Raw genomic sequence first — 8,248 nt, 5'->3', positions numbered from 1 at the left:
ATTTTTCTTAGACTCCTTGGTGCACTATTTGGTTCTTTTGCTAAAACTATGAGCATGTATTGATTTGCTTAGGAAATTAATTTAAATTTAAAATAAAGACAAAGTAGGTACTCCAGTGGCAAATTAGTTTCTTTTAGTGCTTCTCAAACCAGGAGTGATTTTGTCACTCCAAGGACATTGGGAATGTCTGGAAACATTGGTTGTCACAAGTGTGGGGAGGCTGTTGCTTCTGACTTCTAGAAGGTGGAAGTCAGGGTTGCAATGGGGCATCCTCCAGTGCCTACAGTGCCTCCCGAGCCCTAGTAAAGTCGTGCCTGTTTGCAATGTCAGGTGAGGGTGAGAAGCACCCCCACTAGGTTATTTCAATCTTAAAAAAATATATTTATTTATTTTATTTGGGAGATAGAGGAGAGAGACAGAAGGAATATGTGCATGCCAGGGTCTCCTGTCACTGCAAATGAACTCCAGATGCATGCTCCACTTTGTGCATCTGGAAAAATTGGTGAGCTCTGGGTTCCATGACAGACCCTATATCAAAAAATTAGGTGGGGGCTGGAGAGATGGCTTAGCCATTAAGCACTTGCCTGTGAAGCCTAAGGACCCCAGTTCAAGGCTAGATTCTCCAGGACCCACGGTAGCCAGATGCACAAGGGGGCACACACTTCTGGAGTTCGTTTTAAGTGGCTGGAGGCCCTGGCGTGCCCATTCTCTCTCTCTCTCTCTCTTTCTTTTTTTTTTTTTAATTTTTATTTATTTATTTGAGAGTGACAGACACAGAGAGAAAGACAGGTAGACGGAGAGAGAGAGAATGGGCGTGCCAGGGCTTCCAGCCTCTGCAAACGAACTCCAGATGCGTGCGCACCCTTGTGCATCTGGCTAACGTGGGACCTGGGGAATCGAGCCTCGAACTGGGGTCCTTAGGCTTCACAGGCAAGCGCTTAACCGCTAAGCCATCTCTCCAGCCCTCTCTCTCTTTCTTTATCTGCCTCTTTCTCTCTGTCTGTCGCTCTCAAATAAATTTTTTTAAAAAATGAGGTGGGCCGGGCATGGTGGTGCACTCCTTTAATCCTAACAGTCCAGAGGCAAAGGTAGGAGGATCACTGTGAGTTCAAAGCCATTCTGAGACAACAGAGTGAATTCCAGGTCAACCTGGACTAAAGCAAGACCCTACCTCTAAAAACAAAACAAACAAACAAAAAATGAGATGGGAACTGGACCAGAGAGATGGCTTAGCAGGTAAGGTGCTTTCCTGAGACGTCTTAGGGCCCAGGTTAAATTCCACAGAACCAACATAAGCCAGATGCACATGGTAGCACATGCATCTGGAGTTTGTATGCTGTGGCTAGAGGCCCTGGTGTACCCTTTCACTCTCTCTCCCCCCTTTTCTGTCTCAAATAAAATAAATAAATAAATAATATTTTGAAAAAATATGGTGGACACTGGAGAATTGGCTCAGCAGTTAAAGGTACTTGCTTGCAAATCCTGATGAGCCAGGTTCAATTCCATAGTATCCACATACAGCCAGATGCACAAAGTGGCACATGCATCTGGAATTCATTCGCAGTGTCCAGAGGCCTTAGCATACCCATTCTCTCTCTGCTTGCAAATAAATACATGAAATATTTTTTAAAATAAGGTGGAGAACAATTAAGGAAGACATTTGACATTGATTTTAGGCCTCCATGAACACATGCACACACATGCACATTTGGTCACACATGTACCCACACACGTACCTACACACATATGAACCTGCACACACACACATGCACATCACACACATACACACAGAAATAAGCCCTTAAAATAACATAAAATAGGGGCCAAGTCCAGAATTGCTTCTTTCAGAGACTGAGCCAGTGCCTGCAAGCTGTTTAGAGTCTGCAATATTAAACGTTCAATTTATATTGGCTGTTATCATGGTGTGTTATCGTATCCTTCTCCCCGGCCAAACCGAAGAGGTTGAACAAATACATCCTGAACTAACAGATGCATCTTAGGCCCCTTCCTTCCCTCAGGGGTTGTTTTTATTTGCTTCTAAACCAGAGGTGCTAGAATGCTTTTCCAAACTCCTGTCCCTTAGGGAGCACCATGATACGGAAATGAACTGAGATCAAGAAATATCAGTGGAGGACTGGCGAGATGGCTTAGCGGTTAAGCGCTTGCCTGTGAAACCTAAGGACCCTGGTTCAAGGCTCGATTCTCCAGGACCCATATTAGCCAGATGCACAAGGGGGCGCACGTGTCTGGAATTCGTTTGCAGTGGCTGGAAGCCCTGGCACGCCCATTCTCTCTTTCTGTCTCTCTGCCTCTTTCTTTCTCTGTCACTCTCAAATAAATAAATAAAAATGAACAACAACAACAAAAAATTAAAAAGAAGAAACATCAGTGGAGAGATGGCTTAGCAGTTAAGACACTTGCCTGTAAAGCATAAGGACCCAGGTTCGATTCCCCAGTACCCACATAAGCCAGGTGCACAAGGTGACACATGCATCTGGAGTTTGTTTACGGTGGCTAGAGGCCCTGGAGTGCCCATTGTCAATCTGCCTCTCTGCCTCTTTCTCTCTCTCTCTCTCAAGTAATAAAAAATAAAAAAAAATATTTATTTTTTTAAAAAAGAAATATCAGTGGTGAGCCCAGACATAGTGGCTGAGGCCCACCATCTCAGCACTTGGGAGGCTGAGGTAGGAGGATCTTTGTGACTTTAAGGCCAGCCTGGGCTACAAGAGTGAATTTCATGTCAGCCTGAGTTAGAGTGAGACCCTGTCTGAAAAAGCCACAAGCCAGACATACAGAGACACAGAGGCTCCCAAGAGCCCATCACTGAAGTAGACCTAAAATCCACCCAACATGGCTCAGGGAAATTCGCGGAAGAGGGGGCAGAAAGATTATTAGAGCCACAAGTTGGGACATTATGCACAGAGACATTGCTTCTTCCCCATAACTGATGGCTAACCCCACAGTAAATGACCCATATTCCCCAACAAGGAGGGTCACTTTGGAGGGGGGACAAGGATGAGGGTGAGGAATGTACCAACATGTGCTGTTTACATACTGAGTATGTCCATAACTAATAATAATAATAACAGCAACAAGTTGCCATGGTGGTGCATGCCTTTAATCCCAGCATTAGGCAGAGGTAGGAGGATCACCATGAATTTGAGGCCAGCCTGAAACTACATAGTGAATTCCAGGTCAGCCTGGGCTTGTGTGAGACCCTACCTCGAAAAACAAAGCAAAATAAAAATACATAAATAAAGATTGTGGGGTGATATGACTCTGTAATTTACCTATGTCTGGCTACAGGCTGATTCAAACTAAGCTCTGTCTTTCACTGCCCGGTTCTCTGTGGGGAATAACACCATTCCTCAGAGCCTGAGCTTGCCTGAATTACAACGATCTGTAAGAATTCCATGAGATAATGAAGTATACAAACTGACAAGTCCATGATGAAGAAAATCATGGCCAACTCCTACAGTGGTTTATTTATTTATTTTTTTACTTTTTATAAAAAGTAATTTTTAACATTTTATTTATTTACTTATTTGAGAGAGAGAGGCAGACGGAGAGACAGAGAGACAGAGAGAGAAAGAGTGGGTCTGCCAGGGCTTCCAGTCACTAAACAAACTCCAGATGTTTGCACCACTTGTGCGTCTGGCTTATGTGGGCACTGGGGAATCAAACCTGGGTCCTCAGGCTTCACAGGCAAGAGCCTTAACTGCTGTCTCCAGCCTCTTAAAAATTTTTTAAAAACTTTTTTTGTTTCTTTATTTTGAAACAGGGTCTAACAAATCTCAGGTGGCCTTGTACTCACTATGTAGCTGTCGATGACCTTGAACCTGATCCTCCTGCATCCACCCCTCAAGTGCTGGGGATTACAGATTCCCACCACCATGCCAGGCTCAATTGGTAAAAACTGCTTATCTAGAATAATGTGCAAGGATGTCTTCATTTAATTTAGGTAGCTTTGGTCTGAGAACAACTGAGTTTAGAGGGCAAGTAGTATTTGCCCAAGGTCACCCAAGGCTGAGAGACACCCTGGGATTCAGACCAAGACCAAACTTTCTGACTATCCTCTTAGATTTTCCCCCTCAGATCGTTAGATCTAGAAGTGACATCCCTTCTCAAAACCAATGCTGAGCCCTCCAGCTCCATCCTGAAGGGAACCATTACCTCCACCCAAGTTTTCCCCACTCTGCTTCCCTCCTCAGTCCGATTTCCTGATTTGTGGCGAATCTTAGCTCTGCCTTCCTTCCCCATCAGAGTTAAACTAAGGGGAGGTAGGGGTATGAAGAAAATGAAAATTGTTGGCAAACTCAAAATGCTTGTTCTCCTCACACATTTATTATAATTTTATTTTGGAAGGGATCTTTGGCCTAGCTACTGGGGGAAAAGGTGGAAAGACCCTGAGGAAGTTGAGCTTTCCCTTGGATTGTGGAAAGGGGGAACATTCCTGGGGTCTTTTTTTTTTTTCAAAGGCCCTCCCCTCATTTCCGGCCGCTGCTGCCAACCTTGGCTGGGCGCCTGGATCCCGTTGCTATGACGACAGGAAGAGGCGGTGGCGGCGGCAAGCGATGCTGAAGAGATGGAGGCTGGTGGGGGTGGTGGCTAGGAAATGGGGGTGGGGGTAGGGATCAGGGGATGGGGATGCAGTGGGGGAGGGGGAGGGGGTGCCCTCCGTCTCTGACCTCCTTCATGCCTCCGAGACTTGCCACTCTCCCGTGATTTTTCTCGGGCTTCCTCAGTCTCTACACACACGGTCTCTAGGTCTGTGGGTCTCTCTTGCTCCCAGTCATTCTCTCTCTTTCTCTCTCTCTCTCTCTCTCTCTCTCTCTCTCTCTCTCTGCCTTGCCCCCACCTCCAATTTCTTTCCTCCCCACCCCCATTTTCTGTTTTTTTTTTTCCCTCCCCATCCTCTCAAATCTGTCTGTCTTTCCCCATCTGTCTCTCCTCCCCACTCTCTGGATAACTCTGCCCCTTGTTCTTCTCCCTTCTGTTACCCAGATCCTGACCCCCTCCTCTGGCTTATCCCCAATCTCTCCCCCCACCCCCACCTCGTCCTCATCTCTTGCTTTTCTCTCTTCGCAGCTCTGTCTCCAGTCTTCTTCTCTCTCTGGATATTTCTCTCTGTGTGTGTCTCTTCAACTTCCTTCTGCTACCAGTCACTGCCTCCCCCAAATCCTTCCCTCCCCCATCCCTATTTCTCAGTCTCTGGGTCTCCCCCCCCCGTTTCTCCTTGTCTCTCTTTCTCCCTTTTAGATCTCTCTCTCTCTCTCTCTCTCTCTCTCTGTTTCTCTCTCTCTTCCCCAGCTTCCTTCCACCACCCAGACCCTGCCCCCCAATCCTTTCCCTTCCCCCTATCCCTCTCCTCTCCGAGGCTCCCCCATCCCTCAGCAGCTCCCCTCCCCCTCCCTCCTTCCTCCCTCTCTCGTCCTACGGCTCCGCACTTTACCCAGCGACACGAGAACCAAATTGTCTCCTCACCTTTTTTTTTTTTTTCTTTCTTTCTTAAATTCCGACCCTTACTCCTTGGGAACCCGAGCTCAGCGCTACCCCCAGCTATCCTCCCCCTCCCTCACACCCCCATTCCTCATACGCCTCCTTATCTCCGTCACCCCCACCAAACCAGGTCGGACGCCTGGGTCCCCGGCTGCTGGGGGAGGGGGAAGCATCAACAACTGGGAGCCCAAAGGGTGTTCTTAGGGTGGTACCGGCCGCGAGGACTGGACGTTCCTCCCCAGTGCTTGGAGAGTTGACCTGTCATTAACTGAGGTGAGAGATCTTTTTATTAATCGGAGTGGGTTGGTGTAGCATTAAGGTTCTGTGATTTCCCCCCCCCCTCCATGCTGAGAGAGAACTGGCCCCTCCGAAGAAGGAGACAGCACAGTGAACCCCATCTTTTATCAGGAAGCTGTAGAATTGGGGGGTCCCCTGTTCCTCTCCTCTTTGCAGTCACCGCGGACAGATGGACTCGGAGAACAGTCCCTGAAGCCAAACAGCTTGTGTCTCCCCCTCCCCAAATTGACAAAAATTGAAAAGGAGTTCGCATCTTTATTGATGGAGAAAGTCTCTCCTCGTCCCTTCCATTCTCATCCCGGGTTGTGGGCCCCCCGGCAGGGGGAGGAGGTACACCCCCCCCCGCCCCGTCAGCACTCAAGCCGGCGGAAACAGCAATTTGTTCCGACAGGGGTGGTGAGGGGCGCAGGCCCGCCCGAGCCCCCGGAGCGTGGCCGGAGTGACCCAGGAAGGGGCTGTGTGTGGGCAGGCAGGAGTTCAGGTGGGGGAGGGAGCCTATGTGTGGGGCGCCAGGCCCCGTCACCATGGAGACACCCCCCCCCCCCGACAACCTTGCTCTACAGCCCCTCCCGGGAGCAGACCCCGTGCAGGGCCGGCTGGTGGGGGCGGTGGAGCCCGGGAGGGCAGTGGAAGGCCAAGGTCATCGTGCGTGGGGACCCTGGGTTTCTGTTTGTTCCTTGTCTTCCTCGAAGAGCTTCTTGCAGGCCCTTGCGTAGCAGGGGGATTTGGGGAGAAGTCTAGGAAAGTGGAGGAAACAGGTGAGTTGCACATGGCCAGGAGGCGATGCAGTGGTGGGCACCGTGTGGACGACAGACGCGAATGGCAAGCGAAGGGTGGGCACGAGCGGGTTATTGTCCCTAATTGAGAAGAGTTGTAGCCCCGTAGATCCCCCCCCCCCATTGAGGGTGCAATTTGATTCAGGGGTGGGGAGGAGATCTTTTTAAATCTGGAAGAAGATGGGGGCTAAGTTTCTGCACTGGTGAATTTGTGGTGGGGAAGGACCAGGGATGTTCCCAAGCAGGGAAGTCTGTGGGGGCCTAAGGAGGGGATTTTCTTGCTCTGGAGCTGTTGGGAGCTTTGGTGGGTGGAGGAAGTGGGAAAGAGAGAAGGGGATTCTCCATGATGTAAGAGAAGTCAGGGAGGGCCGTTTCTAGTACGTCGAAGAGAGTGTGGGGTTCATAGTCACCTGAGGAGATCTATAACTGGGGATCCCTTGTGATGTGGATGATAAGGGCTGCTGTGAGGCATGAGGGAGGGACAGAGGACAAAACCATGGCATGGGGCTAGGGAGGGATTATAGTTTTTCACAGATCAAATGTTGAGTTGGGACAAGTCTGAATGGGGGGAAATTGGGGTCTGGAGGAAGCTGTGAGTAGAGAATCCTGCGGTGCTCATAGAGAAAAATTTTCTTAATGGAGGAGAAAATGATGGTGATGATGAGTTTTTCTAAGTTGTACAGAGAGCAGAAGCCAGGTTCTGAACACGGTTGAAGCAAGGGAAACAGCGGGGAGTTTTCCTTGAGTCCAAAACACAGAAGGACACTTGGGTTGGGGGATGAATGAATGGTACATGGGGAGGCCGTGGGGATTGGGAGAGGCGGTGTGACGGAGATGGGAGGGGGCAGTCTTCCAAGCCCATAGGGTCCACTAACATTGCTCACACACTAGAATTCCCCAGGGTGCTTCAAAAAATCTACATGTGTGACTTCTCAGACCAATGAAGTTGCCATTTCTCAGGTGGGACTCCCCGCAGCTGAGGTTTCGAAAAATCCTCTGGTCATTGTTAACATGTGCTGGAGGTTTTATCAGGCCAGTTCCCGGGACACCGGAACCAAAAGAGGAAAAGCATTCCCACAGTTTCAACACAGAAGAAACTGTGGGGGTTGCAGGACATTGTGGCTTGTGCAATTAATGAGGGTTACTTGGGAAGACTTATTTTTACTATTCTTTTAAAATATTCTTATTTCTTTATTTGAGAGATGTGTGTGTGTGTGTGTGTGTGTATGTGACAGAGAGAGAGAGAGAGAGGAAGAGAGAGTGAATGTGTGTGTGTGTATGTGTGTGTGTGTGTGAGACAAAGAGAGAGAGAGAGAGAGAGAGAGGAAGAGAGAGACAGAGTGAGTGAGTGTGTGTGTGTGTGTGTGTGTGTGTGTGTGTTAGGGCCTTCCAGTGCCTCCTACCACTGTAGAGGAACTCCAGACACATGCATCACTTTGTGTATTTGACATTAAATAGGTACTGAGGAATTGAACCCAGAACCATCACGCTTTCAAGCATGCACTTTTAACTGCTGAGCCATCTCTTCAGCCCAAGATTTTTTTAAAGCTAAGTAGAGATTGAGATATTTGTTTTTTCCTTAGAGGAAATTGTAGGAGACATGTTAAGTGTTGCTGGATGATGAAACAGGGGCCGATGGGGGTGGGGCCAGTGGGTGGCATTGACCAAGGAAGAGA

The sequence above is a fragment of the Jaculus jaculus genome, chromosome 14 (assembly GCF_020740685.1).
Source record: "Jaculus jaculus isolate mJacJac1 chromosome 14, mJacJac1.mat.Y.cur, whole genome shotgun sequence".
Lineage (NCBI taxonomy): Eukaryota > Metazoa > Chordata > Mammalia > Rodentia > Dipodidae > Jaculus > Jaculus jaculus.
Note: the sequence above shows the minus strand (reverse complement) of the source record.